Below are 6276 nucleotides of genomic sequence, written 5' to 3'. Positions count from 1 at the left end.
GCTATAGAAAAACAATTGTTTCATCTTAAGTGTTAAAATTGTGAAAATAATTATATTTATTTAACAAATAAATAAATAATAATTCCCCTCAATAGCGAATTACCATGATAGGGGCAATATTTTCTTACCACAAATTGTAATTAATGTCTTGTTACGCATTTCAAAAAATGAGGCATTTGTATAGCAAGATTTGTAAAAGATGCTCTGATTTTAAGAAATAACATTTCTAATGTTGTTACTTAACTTCATAAAGTTATCCTCCATATTTAAAAAAAATAGTTTACCAAGTATTTTCGTAACCGTATACGATGCTGCTTATGTTTATATTATTACAATGTTTATCTCTGTGACATATTTTATTGTGAAATATTTAGTGTTAAGACGATGTACAGTGTGCAAGACTGAATAAATATGTCTTGTCTTGAATACATTGTATACATTGTATATTTTAAAACGAGTCAACCTTTGTTCCATTTTAAGAAGTGTATTGTTCAGATAGCTGAAACAGTCCCTGTGCAATCTAATCAGACACTCCACATTCGCGTCCATTTGGGTTTATTTCTTATCTGAACGTGACAGGACTCGGGCGCAGCAACATGAATGGAACTAAATACATTATGGTAAAAGTCATTTATTTTACACCGCCTAAATGAATTGTTGATAATTATTTCAATGTTGTTTCACCTATTATCGCATAGTCCTTTGTGAAAAGAAACGCGTTGATATGTTCGTGTATTTTCGTGTATGCTAGTTCCTATGAGAGTATACGTGTAAATTGATATTACAGGTGGCTGGTGTCATCATTTTGTCTTGGCTTGGATCACCTGGCCACACGTTCATTCTGGACACCATAACAGATCCATGCTCGTACAATTCCTACGCCATTTACTGCTCCGCACGTGATCTTACTCGGATCCCTTCTTTTGACGAGAAACTATTCAATAATACCCGGTTGCACTGGACCGGAATAAGATTTCCAGCATTCCAGACGATGCATTTCAAACTTTACGCTTCATGAACTGTTCATTAGCTATTCATATCGATCAAAATAACATTTCGCAATTAAGCGAATACGCGTTTCGTGGCATCGAATCAAGCGTGACCGGATTTTATCTTGACAACAACAACCTTCTAACGTTGCCAGAAGCAATAAGCTCGCTTACACATCTGGAATCTCTTTCTATTTTACAAAATACTTTATTATCGTTAAATTCCGCAGTCGCGGCTAAAATTGGACTTTCTCTTAAACGTCTAGATCTTGGGATGGCATCATTTCAAAGATGGCCTTCTAACAATTTCTTAGAATATATTGAAGATAACGATATGAATGGGTTAAGTAATTTAACACAACTTTATCTACAATTTAATCCAATCCAAAATATCACATTAATGGCATTTCACAAGACGCCTAATCTAATACGACTGATTCTGTCGAACACCTTTCTAACCACTTTGCCTGGCGCCGTCACTGTGCTACCATCTCTTCATCTGCTTAATCTTACTAACACATACGTTGAATGTTCTTGTGACATGGTGAATCTGAAGGGTTGGAAAGTATCTTACATAGTGCTTGACGGAGAATGTTACCAAAGAAGTCAACGTATTCAAGAGTATCTCACGAGTTACATCGATACCGATAGATGCTAGATATGTCAAGATTTAGCTTTTTGTGTAGACAATTGTTTAAACTTCCTACCCCTTTCACTTGTTTATTGTTTTTATTACATAAGTATTTAAAGGTATATGTCAATAAAAATCATTCAAAAACCATGAAAGTTTTTTTTGTAATTGAGCATACTTTAAATTAATAATAAGACAGGTAATCGATGTTGTTTTACTTGAATAATTATCAACAGCATCATTTATCATTCAACACATAAAACAAAATATTTAAATGTTCGTCTTTATGATACGTTAATAATTATAAACGGGTGATTATAACAATTTATTTTCTTTAATAATCGTGACATAAAATTATTGTATAGTAGTTTGAATATTAATTTTTTTATAACGGGTAATTATTTTCTAAGTTTAATTTATACTTGCAGTTTGATCAAGCAAGTTAAGTCTGCTTTCCGGTACCACTTAAATTAAACATACTTAATACTTATGACCATGTACATTTACATCAGTATAATAGTTTTCCGTTTTGTTAATTTGCCTTTTTGTGAGTGTGTTTAAGAAAATAAAGGTTAGAATATGTTGTTGTGTTTTAAAGCAAATTATTCATTTAGCTTCATCAATCAAATAATATTAATGCTATTATATTTTATGAAGTTAGAGACTTCAATATATGACAATAATGAAACTCGAGAAACTTTTTAAACATTTACTAACACACACTAGTCTTTTTTATGGCAAGTCACTATTGCCTATACATTACAGGAAAAACATAGGGTCAGCGAGTTTGAATGGTCGATGTAAAGCATTTGGGGTTCACCGGTTGAATGACGCTTCAAATGTACCACAAAGCCAAAATAAGTCACTTACACACACGTGTAATAAACTCTACTGGTGTTTACAAGAATTGCAAAAGTAGTATCATACAGTGCAAACCCAAGTTCATTATTTTGCATCTCAGGAAGAATGCAGGCTGCAAAAAGACCCAATCACATAGTTTGGTTGTAAATCCGAATACTAAAATAACGCAACACAATTAACTTTATTAATGATCCTAATTGCTATATAAATAAAAACACTATATTATAACACGGCTAAACGTGTTGATAACAATATGCTATCAATAAGGCGACACCGTTATTCATGTACAATGTCAGTGTTCGTGTATCGAATTAAACGACATGTACAGACAGAGTTTAGATAAAAAATATCCGTTACATTAAGTATTAGGACATCGATTTTAAAGATATATATATATATATATATATATATATATATATATATATATATATATATATTATAATACAAATTATTAATCAAATAAATTTCCAGGACTGAAGATATTATAATGAGATAAATGCATATCCTAATTTAAATGAGTTACTACTACAGAACGTTACATTTGATTTTGTGATCAATAGAGCGTTCACATAAGCTCGTGATTCAGTTCGTTCAGTCCTTGTAAGTTTGCAACTGTTTAGTTCTCATACCGACAGAGAAAGTAACAGTGTTCCAAAGTTTAACCTAACTTACATAATAACTCAACCGACGAAGTGGCTTACGCTGCATTGTTTACTATCACAAACGTCTGAAAAAGATATATTTTTTAATGTTATGTTATAAAAGCGTGTCCTTAATCCCGAAAAACATCGTTTCATGCGTATACACACATTTTATTTGTATTTCAATTAATGTTGATATTATTATACTACACGCTGTTACATGACGTTTAATGATACTGATGATATCTCACACCTTTCTACCCAATGAATAAGTCTCCTTCACCGTGCTTCCATCTCTTCAAAATCTTGACATAAAACATCAATATTAAATGTACGTGTGACATGATGAATCTTAATAATTGTAACGGTTTGTGTATATATATATATATATATATGAAGGTGCCATCACCTGCAGAAAAACTGGGAATAGTTTTTGTGAACAGAAATGAAAAAGTCTAGAAAGCCAAAGACATCTTCATCGACGCACTCAATTTTACACATATTTTTGATGTTACTTTTTAAGTAGATGGTTGTTCTTCTTTTCATTATTTAATTCAATTGAAAAATCTCTGAACTAATTGTTGTCTTACAATGTTGCCAACATGGTTTGTATTAATGGCAACATTTTCATCAAGAACATCTTCAGTGTCAACATCAGCAACATAGTCCTCTTTAGGGATATCGCCTTGTTCGATTCCGAAATTGTGCAATACTATACAAGCAGTTATATAAGTAACTGTTGTTGCCAAATTATTTCTTAGTCCAGAATGCAGAATTGAAAAATCTTCTTTGGATTATTCCAAAAGTTTGCTCAACGAGCACTCGTGTTCTGCACAGCGCCAGGTTGTATCGCTCTTCACTTGGTGATTCAGGAGTCCGGAAAGGGGTGATGATGTATGGGGTGCATGGATAACCCGAGTCACCCAAAGTGAAGCTATTATGAACACCTGTTCAGAGAAAAAACATTATATTCATACAATGAGTCCATACATACACTTAGCAATTCTGAGGTCGATGTCACAAGCCCTTATCACAGTAAATATTGTTTATGGGTCAAAGATCATTTCTAAAAGGTTCTTATATGAGAAAATTTGATTTTCACTATATTTGAATTTTATTTTGGCCTGCAAAAATGCACATTGTTATTTGTTACATTTAAGGAAAAGAGGATGTATTGTGATTTTTATAGCGCCTGGTCAATGTCGAATGAGCTTAAAACAAGAAATTTAATTGTCTGCTACGGTTGGGGGTGGGGGTGGTGTGGAGAGGGGGATACATGTTTAACAAACATTTTTGTAGTATTGCATAATGCGGGATTTATTTTCATATTTTAATTATTTATAAAACTCATCTACGTCATTTAATCTTGTATTATTTTTTAAAAGTATTGTTATGATACATACTTGCTTGGTCATACGTAGACATGTTGTATATTTGATAGTTACCTTGTTCAAACTGATTAAGTAGATGACATTATCATAGAGTCATGCGTGCTGCCTAGCCATTTAGCAGTTAAACCACGCACTCTTTTGTTGTGGTCACATACCATCTGATATTAAAAAAACATAAAAAGTATTTAATATTACTTTTTAATTATACTATTTTTATAGTGGACTGTTGGCAATAATAGGTTTATGCAATACATAACTTGCCTATGTATATATACGTTATGTGAATAAATGGGTAGCCTTTATGACAACAATCTAACTTGCGTGTATGAATGGGTAGCATTTATGACAACATTCTGAATGTTTTTGTCTTTAATGTATTTCTTTATGTTTCTGCATATGTGCATACCAATGTATTCGCACTATATAGAATAGCGGGTAGTGTACTTATTAAAAAACTATACTTTACTATATCGGTTGTAAAATACCTTACTTTACTTGGTACCAACTTTATTCAAATAAACTGTGTAAATATTTGTAAACAGAGTATTGTTTTTAAGTTATTTAGACCTTTTAGACTTAGTATATAATGTAATGCCAAGTACTTTAGGTAATCTAAGAGCTGCCTTTTATTCTGTACTAGAATGTTATTGCTTATCCGTTCCTTTATGATCTGATCATAGGGGATAAATGATTTATTGCCATCATTTTTTTCGTTTCAGTGTGCACTTGCACATTTTTTCCGATTCAGTGTTTTATTCTAGACATTGTATTGCAGTATTTAACTATCAGGTTAGCAAAAACAATCCAGCAAGTTGTATGTGTATATATTTTGGTTGATATATAATTGTGTTATTAGTATGTGTTATGTGTTGATATAACTTGTAAGAGAAAGAAGGGTAACTTGGAAGTGCTTATTTACAAAGGATACAATATGAGCTTCCGAGTTAGCTCCCTTTTTAATAAGTTATATATAAAGTTAAATAATTAATGTGTCTGTGATGAAAGGATGAACTAGTCTCTTGTAACTCAAAATTGAGTGGCAGCAATGATTGTGATTTATGTTTTAACGAATTTGTCTATCTGTGTTTGTATGCAATTATGCTGATGAAACTATAATAAACTATACCTTAAAGTGCGAACAAGTTGTTAATTGTTATTACAATATTGATTGAATAATACTGCTCACGTAAATTTTGAGTGAAATGTTAGTGTAAATGAAAATGGGATGTTTAGTATTAATTGTTGTTAAACAACAGTTAAAAAATACATATATGAATGCTGTAAAAGTTTGAAATAATGTAATTATAAAAACAAACAAAAAACATACTTGCACGTTCAAAAAATGGTAGCCATTCCTATTTATATTATTGGCTTCGTGGTTCGTTGGTCTTTGAATACGAACATGGGTGTCATCAATCAGTCCGATTACATTTGGAAATCCTGAATAAAAAATATGTTAGATATGTGATATTTACAATACAATCAGTGTACATACATTAGCGTTAACATTGTAATGCATGTGAAAATTTATATTTCTATATTTGAGAATTAAATATTAATATTTGCTGTTAAAATAAATAGCTGTGGATATGTTCGGCAAGTTACAATGTATATACAGTAATTGCATTTCACGTAAGCAATTATCATTAAACTACATATTTGACAGATTATCTTGATTTGTTTTATTAATAATAAATTTCATCAATGTTGCTTTTACTACTATAAATATTGCATGCCTCTATAGACCATGGTCTGCTTTGCAT

At 31.3% G+C, this 6276-nt stretch overlaps 1 long non-coding RNA gene across 1 annotated transcript; it reads left to right on the top strand.

Annotated features, from left to right (window-relative positions):
• Nucleotides 1–494: 494 nt before the first annotated feature.
• Nucleotides 495–2204, top strand: LOC127866936 (uncharacterized). Its single transcript, XR_008043167.1, has 2 exons — nucleotides 495–620; nucleotides 788–2204. It is a non-coding gene; the product is annotated as an uncharacterized LOC127866936 (long non-coding RNA).
• The last annotated feature ends 4072 nt before the right edge of the window (nucleotides 2205–6276 follow it).

This window comes from Dreissena polymorpha, chromosome 2, assembly GCF_020536995.1.
Source record: "Dreissena polymorpha isolate Duluth1 chromosome 2, UMN_Dpol_1.0, whole genome shotgun sequence".
Lineage (NCBI taxonomy): Eukaryota > Metazoa > Mollusca > Bivalvia > Myida > Dreissenidae > Dreissena > Dreissena polymorpha.
The sequence above is the reverse complement of the archived record's forward strand: the minus strand, read 5'-3'. Positions and strand labels throughout refer to the sequence as shown.